Here is a 26,579-nt window from a genome sequence, read left to right as displayed (position 1 = left end):
ACACATTTCACACTGTGTCCGGGAAGGTCAGAAGACAAATTCCAGATGTGGATTCTGTCCTGATCACCAGTTTTGGCAATCAAACTCAGGCCATCAGACTCGTCCAGTAAGGTCATGTTTACACGGGAGCCAGCCTCTTGGTGCCTTCTAAGAACAGCGTCTTCGACTCTGGTTACATAGCTGGTATGTCTGTGTTCATTTGAGGACCATCACAAGAGACTAGTCACTAACCACAGTCATCAATACTTTACAGTGTTTTCCACTGTTTGAAGTAAATTCAAGGCTCATCCTATATGATACCACGATCCTCACTTCTTCAGCTTCTTCACTGAACAGGAACCATCTGAGAATGGCTGTCTTTCACATATGTCAGCAAAATATACTGAGACACTACCCAGGACCATACTCATGGTCCTCTCCAGCAGCCTCTGAAGATAATCTGACACCCAGACTACTGTTGGACAATTCTCTAGAAAGGAAGTTCAGCTTTAGGATGACGACTGGAAAGCTAGATTCAGTCTCTGCTCCTTTCCCGAGAACTCCACCTGATTAATTCTCAAGTGTAATTTTACTTAAGTGAAACCTACTTTATAAAGTATGTGCTGAACTGCCTGTTACCAGAGCAGTAAATGACTGGGTTTCCTAAACCCCACAGGCCTAGTCTTCAAACTGAGAAACCAAAACAAGGGAGGGAAACCCTGATTTGATAGAGTATCCACAATGCCACGCCTTTTCTCCATGTAAACAGCATCCTTGCTCCTAAAATTGGTTTGTGTCCACCTTACCTTATTGGTGATGAAAATATTATAGGGTAGGTAGATACAGTGCAGGGCCATTGACTGTAGGTTCTGACTTTTATTTATACACTTAATGAATATTCTTCAATTATACAACATCTTGAAAAAGACTCATGATAAAAATGACCATTAATATGTTATATAAATACAATTTTAGTTTTAATTATATGTGTGTGGGGCAGGTGACTTGTGTACATGAATGCAGGGTCCTGAGAAGGCCAGAAGCATCTGCTTTCTGGAGCTGGAGTTATAATGGTTGTGTGTCACCTGATGTGGAAAACTAAACTCAGGCCCTCTGTGAAGACAGAGCATGCTCTTAACTGCTAGGCCATCTCCAGAGCTCCAGTAGGTTATATTTTTCCTTATAGAATATCACCAAGATTTTGGTAAGTTGTGGTACTAACAGTGCATAAGGCTCCCTGTGTTCCAGAACCCAGAGCTTGTCCACTGAGTTTCAGGTAGTTAACAAAATGCTGATCTGAAAGCTTCTTGACTCAGTTTCTCCTTTTGCAACCACAATCTTAATCTAGCTGTTCTAACCTTTCCTCCACGCCTCGGCTTCACCATTGCCGAAGTTCTCACAGCTCACTGCCTTGCCACCACAAATCTTCCCTCTTGTTCTTGAAGTAGATCTATGTGGACGTTTGCATGAGCCAACCACACATTTATCACTATGGCTTGTGTCAACCATAGGCAGTAATTCTCTTGAGCTATAACACATGAACCAGCATGATTCAGACAGAAATGGGAAGAACGGCTGTGACAAATCTCTGGAAAAATAAACATTACTTTGTACCTCTCACTTCTGATGAGAAAATGGTCAGTCTTGCAAAAGGCATGTGAATTTATCAGGCAGATGTAGCAATAATGTAACTACTGATATATGGAATTTTTCTCACACTCTGATTATAGCTTTATTGCATACTAGCCTTTATCATGTGTTGCTTTCTAGGACTATAAAAACACCAAAGACCATGTTCTGTTTTCACTGGCTGTCTTGAATTCGTGATTTATTTGACCAGAAACCTACCCTTTAACCATGGCACTTTGGTTTATGATCACAGTTGGTTGGACAGTAAATTAAAAACACAATTAGTACTCAGCAGAGAGCTAATTCCCTAAATTAGAATTTCTAAGTCCGTTTTTCATTTTAAGATAAAGTGTTGCTTCTACTTTTGTTCTGCAGCTTTGTAAATGTTATACAGATGAAGTCACTAAAGGCCATCAGGGCAGGCACTGCCACAGTGCTGATAAGAAGGGTCTGACCAGGGTTGCTTTAGAGCCATGAGAACTAGGAAGTAGCAGGCGGAGATGAGGTCATCTTTTTGGAAAATGGCCAACAGGGCACAGACTAATAAGGAGTAAAATGACAGATACTATGGTGTGGCATGGGCCCCAAAGTTTTTGTGTGGGATAGTGAGCCATTGACTCATATATTAGTGGCATTTGAAGGTCAGGCTTTGGGGAAGTTTGTTAGATGAGGTCATGAAGCTGGGGCCTCTAGGATGACATGAGTATCTTTACAAAAGGAAGAGACTTGAGTACATACACACTCTCTCTCTCTCTCTCATGCCATTAGACACCATGTTATAGAGTAACAAGAAGGCCCTAACCAGATGTTAGCATCTTGCTGTTGGTCTTCCCAACTTTCAGAACTGTGAGGATACATTTATTTTCCTCTTTATATGTTATCCTCTCTGAGGCTCTGTCATCCCAACAGGTAATTATCACACTCGATTTGAGGAGGGAGGTTAAAAACCAATAAAACAGGATGTCCGTTTAAATTCAATTTCGTCCCACTTTTTCATACACACATATGCCAGATCATGCATGTGTTACTTGTAGCTTATCTGAAATTTGAGTTTAATTGGGCACCTTGTGTTTTGTCTGACAACCTTATTAGGAAGTCACACACACACACACACACACACACACACACACACACACACACACACACACATTGGGCATGCTAGTGTTGGGTGCTGAGTTCAGGTGGGCTGATGAGGGAATCTAGGAAACAGTAGAGAGTTACCTATAAGAGGCAGAACAGGAAAGCAGGAGCACAGGAGATGGGTAGCAAACGGGCGAGTTGCCCACGGATGCTCTCACAGATTTCCACAAACTCAGTAGCTGACAAGAACAGTAATCCATTCTCTCGTAGCTCTGAGGGCAGAGGGCTGAGGTATTCTATGCTATGATTTTGAGCTGTAGGGAGAACCTGTCTTGTTTCTCTGTACCTCTGATCACTTCAAACATTTCTTGGCTTGTGGCCAAGAACATCAATCTTTGTTTCTATACAATCTGTCTTTTTCCTGTTTATCTCTTACAAGGACGCTTAGATTGAGGACCAGATGATACAGGAGCGTCTCCTCCATCTCAAGAAGCAGAACCACACCAGTCCCTTTGCTATGTAAAGTAATGCATCATAGTTCTGGGGTTGGAACATAGAAGGCCAGCATCATTCATCTTTCCAAGCCTTCTCTCCTCCCATGAATTTCCTGCCCCCTAGGGAGTCCCCAAATACCTAATAGGTTTCTTTCAGTTTGACTCTCAGAGCCGCTTTACCATTCAGTACTTCTAGTACCATCGCCCCTTATTTTAGTCTAAATTCCCTCCTTCCATGAGTCTAAGATTCTTTGGTAATGTCTTCCAAGGCCATTGATCTGGAGATAACCTTCTAATTCCTATCACATAGAACACTACACCATTTGGCAAATACCCTACCTTATGTTCTAGGTGCTGACTATGTTGAATAGAGGCACCGTCAGGTCATAAGCAAATTGAGAGCTATGACTTATGTTTCCTCCCTTCCTTTCTTCCTTTCGATTCTGTAGGTTCTCCCTTTTATTAAAAATAGATTTTTCTCATATGATGTATCCTGATTACAGTTTCTCCTCTCTATACACCTTCAAGTTCCTCCCCACCTCACTTCCCATCTGAATCTACTCCTTTTCAGTCTCATTAGAAAAGAACAGGCTTCTAAGCAATAACAAAACATAACAAGAGGCTGCCACACAGGGGAGAGCATGCAGCACAGGCAGCCCAGCCAACTTGGCTTCCAAGCCAGTCGCCAGCTCCCACACCTACTCAACCTATGAGCTGCTGGACCTTGAGGAGAACCAGAGTCACGCCATTACCACTAAAGATGAAAACCTGAAGGCCAGCTGTGACTGAGGAAGTTTCAGTTATGGTCTGGTAGTCATGGTGCTTCAGAGACCAGAGGTCTTGAGTCGGACCAATTACTCTTGGCAATGAGTATTTGCATGTAGAGCTATGTGGTTAAAAAAATATACCGAGTGACTCACTGTTGTTTCCAATGCCACTGTCTGCAAATTTGCCATGGAGCAGTGGGAAAGACAGAGGAATGAGTGGTGCGTATGCTGTGGAGAGAAGCTGCACCATGTCAAGGACTGAGGCCTGAGCTACCACTGGAGGCCATGTTGATGTCTGTGGCCTGTGCTGCTACCTGAAGCCATGTTGATGTACATGGGCTGTGATCCTGCTGGGGGCATGCAGATGTGAATAGCCTGTTATGCAATCTGAGGCCAAGTTGATATTCATGGCCCATGCAGTAGCTGGGGACCATATCTGGGTCCTGTTGCAGCCATGGGCCAAGTTGATGTCCTTGGCTAATGTTACCACCTAAAGCCATGTGAGTTCATGGTCTGTGCTGCTGCCTGAAACCATGTTGATATGCATGGTGTGGTGATTTGAATATCCTTGGCCCATGGGAAGTGCTACTATTAGGAGGTGTGGCCTTGTTGGAATAGATGTGGCCTTGTTGAAGGAAGTAAATCACTGTGGGGGTAGGCTTTGAAGCTCTGCCCAGTACAGAAGAGACCCTCCTCCTAGCTGCCTAAGAGACAGTCTTCACCTGGCTGGCTTTAGATCAGGATGTAGAAATCTCATCTCCTTCTCCAGCACCAGGTCTGCCAGGACACTGCCATGTTTTCTCCCCTAGATGATAATGGACTGAACCTCTGAACCCGTAACCCCAGTCCCAATTAAATGTTGTCCTTTATAAAAGATATCTTGGCCATGGTGTCTCTTCACAGCAGTGGAAACCCTAACAAAGACCATGGGCCAGGTTGCTTCCAGGGACTGTGTCAGTGTCCATAGCTCATACTACCACCAGAAACCATATTAAGGTTCCACACATGTGCATGCTGGAGGCCTGGTGAATGTCTGGGGTCCATGCTGTTGCCAGATACTTGTTGAAGTCCATGAATCCTGCTCCTGCTGACTGTAAAGGACAAGGAAGCTTCTGTAGAAGTATCGATGACTGCAAACTGACAGTTGAGAAATAGAGAAGACTTCTGTGAGAACCCCTAGCCCCAACCACCTGAGAACAAAGTAACAACCCAGACAGAAAGCCATCAAAGAGAACATTTAAAAATTGTGATAAGGATGCTAAATGGTAGCTCTTCTCAACAGATGGCTCCTGGTGGGGGTGGGGTGTGGAAGGACCCATTTTTCTTAAATGGGTTGGCCACTGAGGGTTTGACCATGCTCCAGTGACTCTAAAGACAACAGAAATTGCGTGTGTGTGTGCGTGTGCGTGCGCGCGCGCGCGCGTGTGTGTGTGTGTGTGTGTGTGTGTGTGTGTGTGTTTAATCCTTTTTTTTTTCAGGGGGAGGCCACAAGGGTGAGGAGTACACCTGGAAGGTATGGGAAGTAAGGGTGATTGGTGTACATTATGTGAAGTTCCCAAATAATCAATAAAAATACTATGTTAAAAAATACTAAACTGAAAGCTTACTGTATGCACAGAGGACCTGGTGCAGACCTGTACAGGACCTGTGCTTGCTGCTTCAGTCTCTGGGTCCATGTGCTCAGTAGATTTAGAAGGCCTTGCTCTCTTGGTGTCCTCCATCCCCTCTAGCCCTTACACTCTTTTTGTCTCCTCTCACATGGGGTCCCCTGAGTTCTGAGGGGAGAGATTTGTGGCTGTGGGTCTCTGTATCTGTTCCCATTGGCTGCAGGAGGAAGCTTCTCTGATGATGACTGAAGAAGGCACTGATCTGTGAGTGTAGCAAAATGCCATCAGGAATGATTTTTTTGTTACTTTCTTGTAGACCAGTAGTCTTTTGATTTCCCCTCAGTCTCTGGGCTATCTAGTCTCTGGTTCCTGGTCACTCAAGCAGCATTGAGTTTGGGTTCCATCTCATGGAGTGGGCCTTAAGTCAAATCAGACATTGGTTGTTACTCCCACAGGATTTGTGCCACCATCGCCCTAGCCACTAGAATGTAGGAGTGAATGTTCTATGAGGTCGTCCCCTGAGTGTTCAATGAGTTGGGAAGATCTTGTCTTCAGCAAGGGGGCTTTGGTGTCAGTTTGTGCAGGGCATCCTATTATCTTGACAACAGCCTGAGCTTATTTAGGGATTTCCATAGAACACCTTTGGCCAGCAACTCAATTGGATATAACTCAGTCCTAGTACTGGAAGCTTCCTTTAATGACAAGAGATGGCCACTTGAGACTCTGTCTCCCTCATTATTTGGAGACTTCATATATTTTAGGATGTTTCCACTGTGCTAGTCCTCAGTTTTTGCTCTTTTTCCCTACATTCCCTCCCTCAATCCCATCTCTCCTCTGAACTGTATCCTCACCCCTGATTTATGTTGCTTTCTAATCCAGGGCTGTAGCACAGTTGAAGGGAGATACACAGCAAGTCTGGAAAGATGAAAAAACCAAGAGCCACAGAGAGGAATATTTCCTCTCTTGATTAAAGCTACATTCACTCACTTCCTGACTATTCTTACCTCTTCAGTGTGACAAGTTTAGAAGATGGGGTTTCATAATGATGATACAGTTACTAGGGTAGAGTCTATCTAAGTAAGATTTCACCTCTTCTTCCTGGTGCACAGAAAAGGTACTGTTTGTGAATCAGAAAGTGAGCCTCCATCAATCACCAAGTCTGCTAGCAACCTAATTTTGAACTCTATACCTTTGCAAGTGTGAGGAGGAATAAGCTTCTATTGCACATAAGCCACCAAGGCAATAGTATTTTGCTGTAGCAACCCAAACATATTAAGACATTCTTATGTGCCAACAGCAGGGGATCTCACTTCTTTCCAAGCCAAAGTGAGTGATGACTTAGTGACATTTTTGCCTTGGACACTTCCTGTTCAACTTCTCATGTTCTTTTGATGACACCCATGTACATGGTCAACAAAGGTCACCAGCAGCACTGAAATCACCAGTGCTCTTGCAGTACAGAATCACCAGTCACCATATCGTTGTAGCCTTCAGAAGTTGGAACAGACTGGAGAAGAACCTCCAAAGTGTAGCACTGGACCTCATTGTGACATTCCTCAAAAGCTGTGGCCCCTTTTAGGTTAAGCACACCGTTCCTGGGCAGTCTGTTTTTATTTACGTTTTAGGGTTTTGTGAAGGGGATCAGGTATATAGATAGCTTCTGTTGTTGCATCCCCCACTGTGAGATGGGCACTGCCATTTACTGCCATTCATCCAGCAGAGTCAATGATAAACATGTTCCCCCATGTAAAAGTTGTCCTCTGAGCTGCACTTCAAGAACATAGTACAGGCTTGACCCCAACCACACTCTATGAATAGTTTTACTTTTCTATTACTATTTTGAAAAAGTACCATTGCTATAACACTTCTCTTATTAGTGATAGCACTCATTGAGTAGCTTTCCCTGGTTAGGGAAAAGGGATAAGGAAACTGTTGGGTCACATTAGGCCTTATGGTTTTTGCCATAAACCTGGAGTTCACATCAGTAGATGCTATAAAATGCTCTCTGTTGTCTCATATATTTAACAGATGAGTGTTGTAGCAAATATTTTAAGATCCCAGCCCAGGGCTTCTACCCCACCTTTGATTACTGAGTTCCCAGATGAAAGACACACTCACAGCCTTCCTATTTAAATAAGCCTTAAGCAGCACAATAGCTGAGCAGATGCCTGCCCTCCATGCTGTTAGGATCCATTTCCCTACGATAACCCCGATAACCCCGAGTTATCACTATGTTCCTCTGGGCTGCTCTTGGCTCCAATTGGGCAATCCTTAGAGCCACACTCTCCTGACCCATGGCTGCGTCTCCTTCTTCCTCCTGCATGTTCTTCTTCGTGGTCCTCCTCTCCCCTCAAACCCTCGAAACCTAACCCCCACCTATGTCTCTTCTGCCCAACTATTGGCTGTAGGCGTCTTTATTCACCAATTAGAATGAACTTGGGGGTGGGGTCACAGGGGCTATATGCAGACTCCAAGTCTTGGAGGCCCACACTTAGCATTACAATAGACAATAAAAGACAAAACCTCAGCAGATGGGTTTGAACATTTTTTATATAATCTGACAAGCTTTTAATATGGGAACATCTTTTCTGGTTTGGGTGAAATAATTAAATGCATAAGAAATAGTCTTGAGCATCCTTGAGTGACAAAGGCACAGGGAAAGAGAGAGTCACAGCTGTTTCAAGCATCCTTCCTGACACACTGCTGGTGATGGATTGAGCCTTAACACAAAGAAACTTAAACCTCAGGTGAAGAAATCATCAAGAAAGAGGGAGAGCTGAAACCCAGAACCAAGGAGCGACTTCAGGCCCGAGACCAGAGGGAAGACCAACTTTTTTGCTCCAAGTGAACTGCCTGGTTGACTCAGGACACACAAAGGTCCCTCTGGGACCAGACACTTCCGGTTTCTAGCTGGCAACTGAACCTCGCTGATCCCAGCCCACAGCTTCCTGCTCCCAAACCCCGTGGGAGAGAGAGCTCATTGCCCAGACGTGTGGGCAATCTTGAGACTGCAGGGCAGTCTCTTCTGCCCACCTTTGCCCGCATCTCTGGCCCAAGAGGAAACTATATAGGGCTTCTGAGCACAGGAAGATAGGGGCAGTCAAGATGCAGGAGCCCTGTGGTCCAGACTGTGCCCGGATCTGAATGGACCGGGTCAAACAGCTCCCTGCACCCAAATCCTATGGGAGGGAGAGCTAGACCTTCAGAGGTGCAGACACGCCTGGGAAACCAGAGGAGACTACTCTCTGCCCACATTTCTGACTCTAGAGGAAAACACCTAGCGCCATCAGGGACCCCTGTGCACAGGGACCCAGAAGTAGGGGCAAGCCCTTCTGGTTGCTGCCCTCACAGAGAGCTGAATCCCAGCCCTGAGGAACAACTTCAGGCCCGAGACCAGAGGTAAGACCAACTTTTCTGCTCCAAGTGACCTGACTGGTGGACTTGCACCCACAGGAACAGCTGAAAGCCAGTGGTCAGGAACAACTACACACCTGAAAGCAGAACACTCTGTTCCCATAACTGACTGAAGGAAAACAGGTCTATAGCACTCCTGACACACAGGCCTATCGGACAGTCAAGACACTGTCAGAAATAGCAAAACAAGGTAACACCAGAGACAACCTGATGGCGAGAGGCAAGCACAGGAACCCAAGCAACAGAAACCAAGACTACATGGCATCATCAGAGCCCAATTCTCCCACCAAAGCAAACACTGAATATCCAAACACACCAGAAAAGCAAGATCTAGATTTAAAATCACATTTGATCACGATGATGGAGGACTTCAAGAAAGACATAAAGAAATCCCTTAGAGAAATGCAGGAAAACACAAGTAAACAAATAGAAGCCTTAGAGAGGAAACACAAAAATCCCTGAAAGAATTACAGGAAAACACAATCAAACAGGTGAAGGAATTGAAAATGGAAATAGAAACAATAAAGAAGGCACAAAGGGAGAAAACCCTGGATATAGAAAACCAAAGGAAGAGACAAGGAGCCATAGATACATCACCAACAGAATACAAGAGATGGAAGAGAGAATCTCAGGAGCAGAAGATTCCATAGAAATCATTGACACAACTGTCAAAGATAATGTAAAATGGAAAAAGCTACTGGTCCAAAACATACAGGAAATCCAGGACTCAATGAAAAGATCAAACCTAAGGATAATAGGTATAGAAGAGAGTGAAGACTCCCAGCTCAAAGGACCAGTAAATATCTTCAACAAAATCATAGAATTAAACTTCCCTAACCTAAAGAAAGAGATGCCCATAAACATACAAGAAGCCTACAGAACTTCAAATAGATTGGACCAGAAAAGAAACTCCTCCCGTCACATAATAGTCAAAATACCAAATGCACATAATAAAAAAGAATATTAAAAGCAGTAAGGGAAAAGGGTCAAGTAACATATAAAGGCAGACCTATCAGAATCACACCAGACTTTTCGCCAGAAACTATGAAAGCCAGAAGATCCTGGACAGATGTCATACAGACCCTAAGAGAACACAAATGCCAGCCCAGGTTACTGTATCCAGCAAAACTCTCAATTAACATAGATGGAGAAACCAAGATATTCCATGACAAAACCAAATTTACACAATATCTTTCTACAAATCCAGCCCTCCAAAGGATAATAAGTAGTAAAACCCAACAGAAGGAGGCAAGCTATACCCTAGAAAAAGCAAGAAACTAATCATTTTGCAACAAAACAAAGAGAAGACAAGCACACAAACATAATCTCGCCTCCAAATACAAAGATAACAGGAAGCAACAATCACTATTCCTTAAAATCTCTCAACATCAATGGACTCAATTCCCCCAATAAGAGGACATAGATTAACAAACTGGATACATAATAAGGACCCAGCATTTTGCTGCCTACAGGAAACACACCTCAGAGACAAAGACAGACACTACCTCAGCGTAAAAGGCTGGAAAACAACTTTCCAAGCAAATGGTCTGAAGAAGCAAGCGGGAGTAGCCATTCTAATATCAAATAAAATCAATTTTCAACCAAAAGTCATCAAAAAAGAAAAGGAAGGACACTTCATATTCATCAAAGGAAAAATCCACCAAGATGAACTCTCAATCCTAAATATCTATGCCCCAAATACAAGGGCACCTACATACATGAAAGAAACCTTACTAAAGCAAAAAGCACACATTGCACCTCACACAATAATAGTAGGAGATTTCAACACCCACTCTCATCAATGGACAGATCATGGAAACAGAAATTAAACAGAGACATAGACAGACTAACAGAAGTTATGAACCAAATGGACTTTACAGATATTTATAGAACATTCTATCCTAAAACAAAAGGATATACCTTCTTCTCACCACCTCATGGTACTTTCTCCAAAATTGACCATATACTCAGGCACAAAACAGGCTTCAACAGATACAGAAAGATAGAAATAATCCCATGCGTCCTATCTAACCACCCCGGGCTAAAGCTGGTCTTCAATAACAATAAGGACAGAATGCCCACATATACATGGAAGTTGAACAATGCTCTACTCGATGATAACCTGGTCAAGGAAGAAATAAAGAAAGAAATTAAAGACTTCTTAGAATTTAATGAAAATGAAGATACAACATACCCAAACTTACGGGACACAATGAAAGCTGTGCTAAGAGGAAAACTCATAGCGCTGAGTGCCTGCAGAAAGAAACAGGAAAGAGCATATGTCAGCAGCTTGACAGCACACCTAAAAGCTCTAGAACAAAAAGAAGCAAATACACCCAGGAGGAGTAGAAGGCAGGAAATAATCAAACTCAGAGCTGAAATCAACCAAGTAGGAAAAAGAAAAGACCATAGAAAGAATCAACAAAACCAAAAGTTGGTTCTTTGAGAAAATCAACAAGATAGATAAACCCTTAGCCAGACTAATGAGAGGACACAGAGAATGTGTCCAGATAAAAATCAGAAAATAAAAGGGAGACAAAACAACAGAATCAGAGGAAATTCAACAAATCATCAGATCCTACTACAAAAGTCTTTATTCAACAAAACTTGAAAATCTGGAGGAAATGGACAATTTCCTAGACAGATACCAGGTACCGAAGTTAAATCAGGAACAAATAAACCATTTCAACAACCCCATAACTCCTAAAGAAATAGAAGCAGTCATTAGTCATTAGTCTCCCAACCAAAAAGAGCCCAGGTTCAGATGGGTTCAGTGCAGAATTCTATCAGGCCTTCATAGAAGACCTCATACGAATACTATCCAAACCATTCCACAAAATTGCAATAGACGGAGCACTACCGAATTCCTACTATGAAGCCACAAATATTCTTATACTTAAATCACACAAAGACCCAACAAAGAAAGAGAACTTCAGACCAATTTCACTTATGAATATCAATGCAAAAATAATCAATAAAATTCTGGCAAACCGAATCCATGAACACATCAAAACAATCATCAAGTAGGCTCAATGATCAAGTAGGCTTCATCCCAGGTAAGCAGGGATGGTTTAATATCTGGAAAACCGTCAACGTAATCCACTATATAAACAAACTGAAAGATAAAAACCACATGATCATTTCATTAGATGCTGAGAAAGCATTTGACAAAATTTAACATCTCTTCATGATAAAGGTCCTGGAAAGAACAGGAATTCAAGGCCCATACCTAAACATAGTAAAAGTCATATACGGCAAACCAGTAGTAAATGAAGAGAAACTTGAAGCAATCCCACTAAAATCAGGGACCAGACAAGGCTGCCCACTCTCTCCCTACTTATTCAATATAGTTCTTGAAGTTCTAGCCAGAGCAATCAGACAACAAAAGGAGATCAAAGGGATACAGATTGGAAAGGAATAATTGCAAAATATCACTATTTGCAGATGATATGATAGTATATTTAAGTGATCCCAAAAGTTCCACCAGAGAACTACTAAACCTGATAAATACCTTCAGCAAAGTGCCTGGGTATAAAATTAACTCAAATAAATCAGTAGCCATCCTCTACACATAAGAGAAACAAGCTGAGAAAGAAATTAGGGAAACGACACCCTTCATAATAGTCCCAAATAATATAAAATACCTTGGTGTGACTCTAACTAAGCAAGTGAAAGATCTGTATGATAAGAACTTCAAGCCTCTGAAGAAAGAAATTGAAGAAGACCTCAGAAGATGGAAAGATCAAAAAATAAAAATAAAAAAAATAAAAAGAAGATGGAAAGATCTCCCATGCTCATGGATTGGCAGGATTAATATAGTAAAAATGGCCATTTTACCAAAAGCGATCTACATATTCAATGCAATCCCCATCAAAATACCAATCCAATTCTTCATAGAGTTAGACATAAAAATTTGCAAATTCATCTGGAATAACAAAAAACCCAGGATAGCTAAAACTATCCTCAACAATAAAAGGACTTCAGGGGGAATCACTATCCCTGAACTCAAGCAGTATTACAGAGCAATAGTGATAAAAACTGTATGGTATTGGTACAGAGACAGGCAGATAGACCAGTGGAATAGAATTGAAGACCCAGAAATGAACCCACACACTTATTAGTCACTTGATCTTTGACAAAGGAGTCAAAATCATCCAATGGAAGAAAAATAGCATTTTCAACAAATGGTGCAGGAAACCACTGAACTGAGAACAGGCTCCCCGTTGAAGGAATCAGAGAAAGGACTGGAAGAACCTGAAGGGGCTTGAGACCCCATATGAACAACAATGCCAACCAACCAGAGCTTCCAGGGACTAAGACACTACCCAAAGACTATACATGGACTGAACCTGGGCTCCAACCTCATAGGTAGGGATGAATAGCCTAGTAAGAGCACAAGTGGAAGGGGAAGCCCTTGGTCCTGCCAAGGCTGGACTCACAGTGAAAGGGATTCCTGAGGGGAGGGCAGTAATGGGGGGAGGGTAGGGAGGGGAACACCCATATAGAAGGGGAAGTGGAGGGGTTAGTGGGAAGTTGGCCTGGAAACCTCGAAAAGGAATAACATTTGAAATGTAAATAAGAAATACCCAATTTAATAAAGATGAAAAAAAATCAAGAAAGTAGTCCTTTCGACTTACTGGACAAAGGCCCCAAACCAGCCTTTTCAGGTTTGGGTAACATTGAAAGGAGCCTTTGTGAAGGATGAACTTTTTCCTCCAGCGCTAGAAAACACTTTTAGTCACACTTCTGTGAGTGTGTCCTGAATTTCAGTATAGATATGGATTTTTGCTTGTATCTACTTGTGGAGGATAAATACCTAATTATCCCTGTCCCTTTGGGGAAAAGTCTGGAAGGAAGTTAAACACAAGGCGTTTCCTCCCATTTTCAATTCAGCCTCATTGTACAGGAAATGAACAAATAGTGGTTCTCGAATATAACATTGTCCTTCTCTGTGCTGAAATGCTGCAAAACCTTACAGGAATTCCGTGTATTCCTCCGGGAGCTGAGATTTAAAGGACAAATACGAAACTTGTACTTTCATTCTCTGCAGAATGAACAGCTTTGGTCACACCCACTCTTTCCCCGTGGCCCCAGCGACACTCTGTGAGCTATGTGAAATGTTTTTCTTTCCATACCTTTTGTTGGGAGGACCTTTGTCCTAACATTGGAATGCTCATGTATATCTTTAGGGAAGGCTCTACATAAAGCTTCCACTCCCAATTAGGATTCTCCTTTCTGGAGTTTCCATAATTTTCTGTAATTGAGAAGCATAAAACAAGATGTAATGGCATACACCTGAAATACCACAATTGTTACTATAATCAGAAATGAAGTAAAAATTACTCAGTAGTTCACTAGATAAAATATAAACATGTTTCTTGAAAAGGGAAACAAACTTCTTCAGAACCAAAAGGATACATCTGTACCTCTAATCACAGAGATGCAGACACATACACACAGAAAGAGAAAAAAATAGACAGACTGACAGACACAGAGACACATCAATACATGAGTACCCAAAAATTCCAACCAATGTAAGAATTACTAACAAGAAAGATGAAGTTGTCCTGTTGACTACAAATAATTTTTTAAATTTATTTATTTATTTGGCTGTAAACAATCTTATAGAAATGAAACAAAAATAATCAAACCTTAAATTACTTTAATTTAAAAAAAGTTCCCCATGTATTTAAATACATGGGGAAATGTATTTAATTCAAGATTTTTCATTCAAATTAACATATGATGTATTCTTATTAGTTTTCTCCAAATTGGTACATGAGGTTAATAAAGGTACTAAGCAATTTCAGTGTGACTTTTAAATTCACAAAATGGCTTATTTAGGAAAACTAGACAAGATTTAAAAATACATTTTGAGAAGAGAATGCATTAGGACAAGTTCTCCCTAGTATCAAGAATATAAGAGCTGCAGCAATGAAAGCACAGTGCTACCAGAAGTTGATCAGAGCGGAGGACGCAGCTGATGGGTGAATCATTATGATTTACTTACTACAGTTATGTGCAAACCTTCAGTAAATGATAACGAGATATGAACACATTTTCAATAAATGGTACTCAGAAATTTAGCTGTTTAGAGAGAAACACTTTACTTAATAATAAAATATATTCTATGTAGAATGTTTATATATATGTAGTCACAAACGTGTGTGTGTGTGAGTATGTGTATCTGTATGTGAGTGTGTGTGTGAGTGTGTGTGTGTGTATCTGTGTGTGTGTGTGTGTGTGTGTGTGTGTGTTACTGGGGACTGAACCCAGGGCCTTGCACATGCTAGGCAAGGGCTACACACCCAGCTCAAGCTCAAAACTTTTATATTGTAGCTTCTTTCCTGAAAAAAAATGAGTTCGTCTGTGTCTTAGTTAGGGTTACTATTGCTAACCACAACAACCCTGAACATAAGCTAACTGGAGAGGAAAGGGTTTATTTGGCTTAGTTTCATATCATCAAAGGAAGTCAGGAACTCAAACAAAGCAGGTACTTGAGGTTGGAGTTGATGCAGAGGCCATGAAGGGCTACTGTTTACTGTATACACATACACACACACACACAAACACATACACACACACTCACATACACTCACACACACACACTCACATACACTCTCACACACACACACACACACACACACACACACACACACACACACACACACACACTATAGCATTCATTGAGTAGATCTTCCTGGTTAGGGAAGAGGGAGATATATATATATATATGGAGAGAGAGAGAGAGAGAGAGAGAGAGAGAGAGAGAGAGAGAGAGAGAGAGAGAGAGAGAGAATGAATCCAGGACTACCACCACCCCAGGGATGGTACCACTCACAATGGGCGAGGCCCTCCCCTCATCAATCATCTCTTAAGAAAAGTCTTACAGCTGGATCTTATGGCTGCATCATGTCAGTTAAGAGTCCCTCTTCTCAAATAACTCTGGATTGTATGTCAAATTGACATAAGACCAGGCAGCATAATCCTCATCCTCAGACTCCATATATATTCAAGGTATAATAAAATGATAATATATTATATAATTATTATTACATATCATAATAATAGCATATAAAAAGAAGTCAGACTGATGTAATTGGATTCAAAAAGCATAAGTGTAAAGACTGCAGTGTCATGTAAACAAACAAAACTGACACGGGGCTGCACGGGTGTACATGCTGGCCTCTCATTTCTGGGTCCATAGCTTTCCTCCCTCGGGTTATCCAATACTGACAGTGTTTTCCATATTATGGAGTGCCTTGAGGGTCAGGGTGAGAGTTGAGACTCCTGTTGGTAGGAGACTGAGAGAGCTGGCTAACTAACCCATTACTTCAGCCATGGGTTTGTCAGAAGGTGCATATAGTTGGGAGTAGAGTTAGAGGCATATCCTGATGTAGTGGGAGGTTCTGTGGTGTCTATAATATCAGGGTAAGGTAAGAATACCAAAATACTACTGTCTTCCTCCTCACATAGGGTTCCAGGTTGCCATGTAGAAGTGAAAGTCATATTAGCAGGTATGAGGTAGTGAGGATGTAAGAAATGAGAGTGGAAAAAGGAAAAGACTGAAGCTCTTCCCACTCCATATCAGCCTTCTGCAAAATTGTGTCCCCACACTGTACCAAGAGCCCTAAAATGAGGCGAATTATGAACCCTACTCCCATTTGGAACATGTTTCACCGAAGATAAAAATCAGTTTTGTAGAACTGTTAGTATATAATTGAAAACAGGAGTGGATAGATGGCTCAGTGAAAAGAATACTTGTTACTCTTCCAGGGGTCCAGGGTTATATTCCCAGAACTCAAATGGTGGCCAACATTCATCTGTAACTCCACTTCCAATGGTCTGGTGCCCTTTTCTGCCTCTGTGGGCACCAGGTGGTGCACAGACATACCTGGGGCAAAACACATAAAGTAAAAATATACCTTAAAAAGAGTTGAAAATAAGAAGGCTTAAATTGCTAAAAGAGATAAATGAAAATACTCCTTTCATTAAATATGAACATGAAAATAAGCAAAAATTTATTCACGAAATCAACAAGTCTCAGTTTTTGAAGATGATAATATTTTGCAGGTCAGTCCCATGTGGTTTGAGCATACTTAACACTACAGACCTGCACTCCTAAGAATGGTTAAGATACCCCCAACAACTGGAGCGGTAGCTCCCCCTAAAGCTATAGCCTGATTGTGTTATAGGTTCCCCAACTGGGCTACCTTGTCTGCCCTAGTGGGAGAGGATGCACCTAATCTGGCAGAGACTTAATGGGCCAAGGTTGGGGGATTCTATGGAGAGGCACCCTCTCAGAGGAGAAGGGGAGAGGGATGGGCAGAGGAGGATCTGGGAAGGAGGCAGCTTTTGGGATGTTAATAAGTAAATAAATTTAAATAATAAAAAGAATGGTTAAGATAGCACTGTCTCATCCTCTTTCTTTTTTCTTTTTACTCCTACAGCAAGGAAACTGCTACTCCCTCAGAGATTGCTAATTTCTCTGTCGGAGCAGGAGAGGGAAGGAAGGCAGAGTGCACTTCCTAAAGCTTCCTGGGTGGTTTTTAAAGGTACAGCTCAGGGTAAAAAGCACTGAATGGTGTGCTGCCTTGAGGGACTGGGTGGGAAGGAAGCCACATGAGTTTAGGGGCAGAAAGTGTATCTGGAGATCTATGAGACGCAGAGCAAGCACAGAAGTGGGAAAGTGCCAGCTTAGCAGTTGTTGATTCTAGACAAACTACAGTGTGAGACACAGAGCTCAGGTAACAGGGATGGTACATGGTAATCATGCAGAAAATCACGCTTACTCATAAATTCGTACATAGTTAGCAACAGCATTGCGAGATATAAAAGGCAAAAGCCTGTTGGAATGAAAATAAGCTACCATCCAAAGTCATATTGGGGAACGTCTGGCACTTTTGTCAGGAAGTAGTAAATCCTAGGAACAAAACCTTGGGAGAATGCAGGCCATTGAGGGAAGACAATTAGCAAAACTGATATAACAGGGACATAGAGAATCCCTACAGTGATGAACAGCATATATTCATCTTTCCCACAAACACGTGGAGCAATTATAACAATGTATAACCTCAGGTTGACCACGCTCTAATCCTAGCACTCCCTGACAGAGTCAGGCAGATGTCTGTGAGTTTGAGGCCAGCCTGGTCTACATAGCAAGTTCCATGTGAACAAGACCCTTTTTTTTCTTTTTTACAAACACAAACAAAACAATAGCAAAAAACAAACTTCAAGGTCACAAAGACAGTCTCAAAAAATTTCAAAAGTTTATTAGGTCTTGTACAGATTATATATTTTTATTTCCTATAACGACTTGTTTCCTATTAATTCCTATTCAGATACATATCTGAAGGCCTGGTGACTTAGTTAGGGTTTCCATTGCTGCGATGAAACACCCTGGCCAAAAAGCAAGTTGGAGAGGAAAAGGTTTAGTTGGCTTATACTTCCATATTGCTGTTCATTATCAAAGGACAGGAACTTGAACAGGCCAGGAACCTGGAGGCAGGAGCTGATGCAGAGGCCATGGAGGAGTGCTGCTTACTGGCTTGCTCCTCATGACTTGCTTCGCCTGTTTCCTTATAGAACCCAGGACCACTTGCACAGAAATGGAAGACTCATAATGGGCTGGGCCCTCCCCCACTGATCACTAATTTAAAAACTGCCATGCAGGTGGATCTTATAGAGGCATTTTCTCAATCCAGGTTCCCTCCTCTCAGATAACTCTAGCTTACGTCAAGTTGACTTGAAGCTATCTGGCACCTGTGGCAGCACATTAGTTAGTAGAGCCACATAACTAAACCACAGTGGACTATGACAACTGTGCAATCCCTCTTGAGGTTTAGAACTATCAGTTAATCCTTACTGAGGTGGCTCACCACGCTGAGTCAGATGACAGCGGAAGAACGGTCCCGTGAAGACTCTGTCATGAAAGGTGTCTAGACAAGCTGGCATGGGAAGGGGCCACTGTTTCTCCAGGCACCTCTCCCAAGCAGCTTGAGAACATGCATAACATGGTGGTTTCAGGGAAGCTGGATGTAACCGTGACCCGGGGCTTCAGGGGGAGATAGGAGGAAGAAATGGCCCCGAAGCCGTCACTTCCGGTGTATTCTGTTGAGCGGCCTGCACAGAGTGAAAGAAGGACAGGTTCAGCCCCTCACTAGGTACAGTGTCAAGACACAGTCAGTTTTCATCTGCCAAAGGACAGAAGACCAAATGGAGTAGTCTATGCAACCCCAGTGGACAGGCTGCTACCGGAAGAATTCATCTGCATGTACCCCAGTCCCATCTCCAAGGCTGGATAATTGTTTATGTCAGAGAAGGAAGGTGTGCTGGTGACAGTCCCACTTACAACAGGAAGGCAAGGAGTGAATGGATGCCAGGGAGGAAAAAACAAAACCAGAAAACAAAACACACAAACAAAAAAACCACAAAGGGAAACAAAACCGATATACCCTACCTCAGATACTCAGTGTCAATTCATAAGGAGAGTAGAATCCTCACAAGCATGCACACCCCTCCCTCATTTTCTTCACACGGAACATGCATTCTCCAGTCCCCCCCCCCCCCCATAACAGGTATTTCCTGTGGCAGTGCTTGGCAGGCCTAGGCTAGGGTCAGCAGCCAGATAAAGAAGAGTCCCGCCCAGAGCTGTCCCCACCCCGTGTTCATGACAGGAGAAAGGAAACGGAGAGTTCTTCAGAGGCAGCATTGTTTCCAGCTCCTCACAGACTCTTGCGTGTCTGCTACTTACTCTGTGTGGTGGAAGAACATCAAAGCCGTCTGGACAGTTCTGGGCCCCTTCCCTCCACGTGAGGTCTCCTCCAAGGCAGGACGGTTCAGGAGGCAAACTACAGAAGCCATTACCCACGGACTTACACAGGTCTGCCCACAAAGAAGAGGACGCCAGTGAAATATTATCTGAATAAACCCTGCAACAATGTAGTCCTTCACTGCCTCACTAAGATCCCATGCATTAGACGTAGGAATTAAAGACGCTAGAGTTCCCTACTACATCTTTACCTTTTTACCCCAGTAGGAGGAAATACCTTCCTGTCGGTGTCTCCTGCTTCAATCACTGACATTTCATTTGGATGCGCTCTTTCTCTTTGGCTGTGCAGAAATGTCAAATAAAGGCAACTGACCGAGTAGTAAAGTATCCTTGGGTGGCCATCATTCAGTCACAGTCTCAGATGCCCTGTGCACAGTGGCACACCTCAGTGAGGGGCATCACGGAATTACTCTTATTCTGGGCACACCATCAGAATGTTGCCTTTGGAATAGGCTTCCAGGCCTTTCTGAGAAAACACTGTTTCCCGTTTTTGTTTCTTATTTTTAAATGACAGATGGTTAGGAAATATCTTCTTCACTCTTATAATTTTTCCCCCCAGTTTTTCTCCATCAAACAGCAATTACTCTCAGGCACACTCCTGTAAGTAGTTATTTTCTAACTCCTGAAGAGAATAATCACAGTGATGTATTCATCTTATGCACTTCGTGGCTTTTCTCGAACTTCCACAGAATATAATTTGTACCCCGGTAACCCACATTGACACTTGAAACATGCTCTGTAGTTAATTTTTTTAAAAGTGGGTCATACTTTCTGGTGAAGTACTCATCGGTTTCATGAAGGATAGTTTTCCCAGACTCTCCTACAAAGCATACCTTCAAAACAGAAATTAGAAATGTCACTACCATACTGCAGACATTTTCTGAGAGATTCAGTAAGGGAAAAACAAAAAATCTTTATCTTTGGCTTAAATTACCAAACATTTCTGCCATGCTAAACAATTTACAAAACATGCAAATTATCTGCCTTGTAGAGAAATAAAATCCATTCTGAATTTATTTTTCAATATTAGCAATATTGAAAACAAGTTAATTTACATTACACCCCCCCCAAAAGTCCTCTTAAGATAGTATTAACTCCTGGCAAAGTGTCAGAAAGAAGTAATTACCAAATCTACAGGGGGATTGTCACATGTTTATATTTGGAAGTACTAAACGAATGTCAAAGGACAAAATCCAGAGATTTGGGCATTTTTAAATTGTAATATTAAATGTCCAAGAAACCTTATTTCACCAGAAATCATCCATGATTAGTTTGGAAAAAAAAATTCCTGGCGTTTTTTTGTTCAATGATGACCACCTTTCATAAATAATCCTTTAAGCCAGCGGAAGGATTTTGAATCAAAATTTGTGGTGTGCCGAGAGAAGGGTGTGCCTGACAGTCTGTCACTGAGATCTTTTTCCTGACTCTACTGTAGGTCTTTCATGCTGTTAGAACAAAATATTACACTAAGTAATTCATGAGGGGGAATAAAATTGTTATTCTCTGGGCTGGAGAAATGACTCAGTAGTTAAGAGCACCGGCTGCTCCTCCCGAGGACTAGGGTTTGGTTCCCAGCACCCGCAAGACAACGACTGTGTGTAAATACAGTTCCGGGGAAACCCATGTCTGCTTCTGGCTTAAGTAGGTGCTGCACTCAAGTGGTACACGTACATACATGTAGGGAAAACACCCATACACCCATACATGGACAGTTTGGATGGCTGGTGAGCGCCTAGTTGCTGTTTCCAGGGTAGAGTTGCGAATGGCACCTCCTCCGGAGAAGACAAACACTGTCCAGTGGCAGAGAGGGAGTGCGGAAGGAAGAACTCTGCCAGGCTGTATTAAAGGTATCTGACTCTGCCACTGCTCTGTTCTCGTGATGCAGTTACCTCAGGACGCCACCTCTGAATGCTCTCACTTAGGTAGCTGTTTCAAATCATGGATCTGGGAGGAGACACGAGCATGCAAACTATGGCCACCTCCCAGCACCTGAGCTTCTTAGTCTTTTTACCCTCTTCCAGAAGTTAAATGTCAATGCGGTTGTATGAAGGAAAGCGTTTGCTACCATCGGGCAGTAAGGTTTCTAAATGTGGAGGTTTAAAAGCATCTCGCCAACAACGCACTTCTACAGAGCAATAATAATGTCCTTGTAAACTATGATAGAAAAGGATAAAGGCAAAGTTCACGAATCTCTGGAGGATTCATGGACCCCTCAGTGGTTCTCAACCCCTCTGGGGATCAAACGATCTTTCTACAGGGGTCACATAGCAGATATCCTGTATATCAGATATTTACATTACGGTTCATAACAGTAGCAAAATTACAGTTATGAAATAGCAGGGGCATATTTTTATGGTTGGGGGTCACCACAACATGAGGAACTGTACCAAAGGGTCACAGCTTTAGTGAAGTTGAGAATCAACATTAGAGTCTGATTAGTTTAGGGAAAATGCAGTTTTGGATATAGATGATGGTATTCAAGGAAATCAACACTACTGCTTAAAACAAGAAGAAGAAAGAAAATAAAGGAGACAAGGAAAGGCAGAGGAGCCTTCCCAGAGTTATGCAAACAAGCCAGTTCATGTGAATTCTGACAGCGAGTCCTTTGTTTCCAATTGCCTCCAGTGCAAGGTCAGTGACAGGCGAGCTGGCCAATGCCCAGACCTCCCCAGCTAGGCACGTCTATGATGATTATACACCATGAGGTAATGATAGTGGTTCCTAGCCACTCCCACATTCCTCAGGGTTGCCATACCTCCATCCTGCTTTTCTCTGAGCCTGTCCCACCCTCAGCCCTCAAGCTGGACTGCTGCTCTCCTTCTGCCCTGTGAAACACTTCCTGTAGAGGTGCCATTTAATGTGCCAGTGAATGCATGCCCCTGGAACCTCTGCAGAGGAATGCCCCATAGCCTCCATGAAAGACTCATTCACAGTTGTGTTTCTGCTCCTTCCATGCTCGGCCCTTAAGCCCCATTCTCCTCCTCTTCTGGCTCCTGCTTCTCTGGAGCAGTGAGGATTGATGTCTTATTTACACCTCCCAGGATAGTCCCTGATGGGCTATTCTCCCCACCACAAGTCTGGACTCCGGGCAGAACCTATTTTCAGCCAGAACGACAGATTGCCTGAAGGGTTTTGCTGCTAGAAAGTCATCTCATACCATGTTCCATAACTCTTAACCTCAAACAGATTTGGATTTTTCCCTCCTTCGCACCTCACCCTCTCGGCTAGTCTATAAACTCCCTGAAGTCAGAGCCAGTACAATTAATTTTCAAGCCCAGTAGTTTAGCATGGGGATGGACAGTGTTAAATACTTTTTGAAGGGAGTAGTGTATAATGACTCACTTCCGAAACTCCAACCACTAGAGAGGCTGAGGCAGGAGGCTTATTATCTATGAGTTGGAGGGCAGACTAGGCTATATAATGAGTCCTAGGCCATTTGGGCTACAGGGTGAGACCCTGTCGCAAAACCCCAGAAGCAACAAAGACATAATAAATTCTGAAGGAAGTAAGGCAGTTTGAAGGGTGGCGGTCAAACAAGAACTGTAGGAGACAGGACTGGGGTTCTTTTCCCTTTGGGCTCCAGCCAGCTATATAGAAGCCTCCTAACCCACTGTCTCTCCCTCTGAAGTTCAACATCCTTACCTCCTCTATTCCCACTCAAGGGCTCACAGGGGGACTCAAGAACTATACCATGATGTTCCAGTGCAGCCTGCCAACAGAATCAGACCTTGGGTTACTAAGGAGAAACCTTCCCTAGATGAGACACTTGGAAGCCCCCAGGTATGCTGGCACACCAGCCTCTACACTCAGCAGCCCTGCCCAGGGTCCTCACTGCGAGAGTGCTCTAGTGATTGTATCGTGACTCCTTGAGGTTGGAGCCTTTGCAGATTTCCAGTAGATGTGGTCTGGAATAATTACAGTCATGCGTCTCTTAATGATGAGGATCTACTCTAAGAAATGCATCTGTAGGCAGTTTTGTGGAGGAACGTCATGGAGGATTCTCACAGGCCTGGAGGGAAAAGATCAGTCACTCAGACAGGCAATAGACACTGGGTGGTCTCCCTGTTAACCAAGGAAATGCTTGTTTTAGTCTGGAAGCAGTATACACTAAGAATAGTAAACAGTCTAGTGAATGATTCTCTAAGATAGTCATCTGTTATCAAGTATTTTCTATCGTGACCAAAGAGATGTTGGTCCAGAGTAGCACCACAGACATGTGGAAACATGTTATGCCTCAAATGTCACTGAGTGATAGGAAATTTTCAGTTCTATTATAGTCTTATAGTCATCACACCCTCATTTATATCATCTGTCATTGAAACATCATTAAACCACACATGGCCATATTTATCAGCCCTCAGCTGAGCCGTCTACTGACCTCGAGGTTTTTAGAACAGGAAGATGACTTAGTGTCTGTGTGATCTAATCCCCTTATTTTGTAGATCTGGAAAGCTGACAGCTTGACAGTTACTGTATGTAGAACAATAACTAGACTTGAATACAATGCTTGGCAGAGGAAAAAGATTTTTCTCTGACTTTTAACAGTCTGCTTTTTTTCCCCTTCTGATAAAAATAACTCAAGCTCAGTGCTTAGAAAATTAAAAACTAAATAAAACCAGGAGCAGTGCCCATGGCTGAGAAAGATGGCTCTGAGGAAGAGCATTTAAGTTCAAGCATAAAGACTTGAGCTAGGCTCTCCAGCATCTCTGTAAAATAGCTAGACAACAGCCACACACACACAGTGGCCACACACGTGCCTGTAGCCCCAGTGGCATGGGCAGCAAAGACAGAAAATTGTCCGGGGCTTGACATTTGCCAGCCTAGCTCCAGGTTCAATGAGAGACCCTGCCTCACAGGAAGAGGGGAGCGTGTCTTAGAGAGGGGCATCTGATATAATCTGAAAGAGCCAGAGTTGGGGCCAATCTGGGGCCAGTGGGAAAATTCCCACCACAAACCTCCGAGTAGAAGGACTCCTCCCTTCCAGGAAGAAAAAAAGCTGGTTAGTTCCTGGAACAGCCAAACTGTTACACAAAGCTACCTGAGTCCCAACCAAAAATCCTGAATGATATGCTAAGTTGATCTGAACGTTGTTTTGCTCCACCAAATACATATGCATAGTACCCTGCCTAGTTATCATAGTGTCCTGCCTACTTATCATAGTACCCTGCCTAGTTATCATAGTGTCCTGCCTACTTATCATAGTGCCCTGCGTAGTTATCGTTGGGAAAACTCTGCCCCAATGTTTGCAAGGTAAATAACTCCCTGTTAGAGTCTGCTCAGGGTCGTCTCCCCTTGAAGTGGGACGGCTCCAACATGTTGGAATGATTAAATTCCTCTTGCTTTTGCATTGGTCATCCCTTCTGTAAATCTCATTTCAGAAGGTCCAGGTAGAGGTTGAATTTGAGCCTCACACTCCTCTGATCTATGGATGCATGCACATAGGAGTACATACCCAGATACATACACATGCACATAAACTACATGTACATAGGTGTACATACCCAGACACATACACATGCACATAAACTACATGCACATAGGTGTACATGCCCAGACACATACACATGCACATAAACCACACAGATACATACAACATAAAATTAACCCATATTTTATAACTCATTGGTGCTGTCACACTGACCCATTTAGACTCTAGTAAATAGATGTATTTGCTTGGTGGAGGCTTGTATACTTACATGTTCATGCACATAAATAAGTGGTATTATGTCTTTATAAAATGTATTTTATTTTATTGAAACATTAATTTTTTTATGATGGAGGTGGATTTTAGTCATAATCAGTGAGCACTGCTTTCTCACCAGGAAAAGGAAACATAAAAAAAAAATGCAATTCTAGGGACTAACAAGTTGGCTCCATCAGTAAGGTTCCCATTGCATAAGCAATAGAATCTGAATCCCCAGCACTTATGTCGAGGTCATGTGGCCTGTGTCTGCAGCCCCAGAGTGGAGTCTTGGAGCTTGCTGGTCTGTCAGTGTGACCAATTGAGAGTTTAAGTTTCAATGAGGGACACTGTCTCAAAAAATAAGGTGGATAGGGGTTGGGGATTTAGCTCAGTGGTAGAGCGCTTGCCTAGGAAGCGCAAGGCCCTGGGTTCGGTCCCCAGCTCCGGAAAAAAAAGAACCAAAAAAAAAAAGGTGGAGAAGAAGATTGAGTAAGATATCTGTTTTCCCTGGCCTCTACCCACCTGTAAACTTATGTGCATAAATGTGCATGAGTGCTCTTGTGTACATGTTCTTGAATTTACACACACACACACACACACACACACACACACACACACACACACTACACACACACACTTTTGGTTTTTTGGGTTTTTTTCTTTTGTTTTTTTTTTTTCTCTTCATCTTTATTAACTTGGGTATTTCTTATTTACATTTCAATTGTTATTCCCTTTCCCAGTTTCCGGGCCAACATCCCCCTAACCCCTCCCACTCCCCTTCTCTATGGGTGTTCCCCATTACCACCCTCCCCCCAACAATCATGTTCTCTGGGGGTTCAGTCTTAGCAGGACCCAGGGCTTCCCCTTCCACTGGTGCTCTTACTAGGATATTCATTGCTACCTATGGGGTCAGAGTCCAGGGTCAGTCCATGTATAGTCTTTGGGTAGTGGCTTAGTCCCTGGAAGCTCTGGTTGCTTGGCATTGTTGTTCATATGGGGTCTCGAGCCCCTTCAAGCTCTTCCAGTCCTTTCTCTGATTCCTTCAACGGGGGTCCTATTCTCAGTTCAGTGGTTTGCTGCTGGCATTTGCCTCTG

General features: G+C 42.8%; 1 long non-coding RNA gene across 1 annotated transcript; it reads right to left on the bottom strand.

Annotated features, from left to right (window-relative positions):
- Positions 1 to 15,507: 15,507 nt before the first annotated feature.
- Positions 15,508 to 26,295, bottom strand: LOC134480378 (uncharacterized). Its single transcript, XR_010054804.1, has 2 exons — positions 18,849 to 26,295; positions 15,508 to 16,864 (listed from the first exon to the last, which is right to left on the bottom strand). It is a non-coding gene; the product is annotated as an uncharacterized LOC134480378 (long non-coding RNA).
- Between the last annotated feature and the right edge of the window lie 284 nt (positions 26,296 to 26,579).

The sequence above is a fragment of the Rattus norvegicus genome, chromosome 9 (assembly GCF_036323735.1).
Source record: "Rattus norvegicus strain BN/NHsdMcwi chromosome 9, GRCr8, whole genome shotgun sequence".
NCBI lineage: Eukaryota > Metazoa > Chordata > Mammalia > Rodentia > Muridae > Rattus > Rattus norvegicus.
Note: the sequence above shows the minus strand (reverse complement) of the source record. Positions and strands in the feature narration are given on the sequence as shown.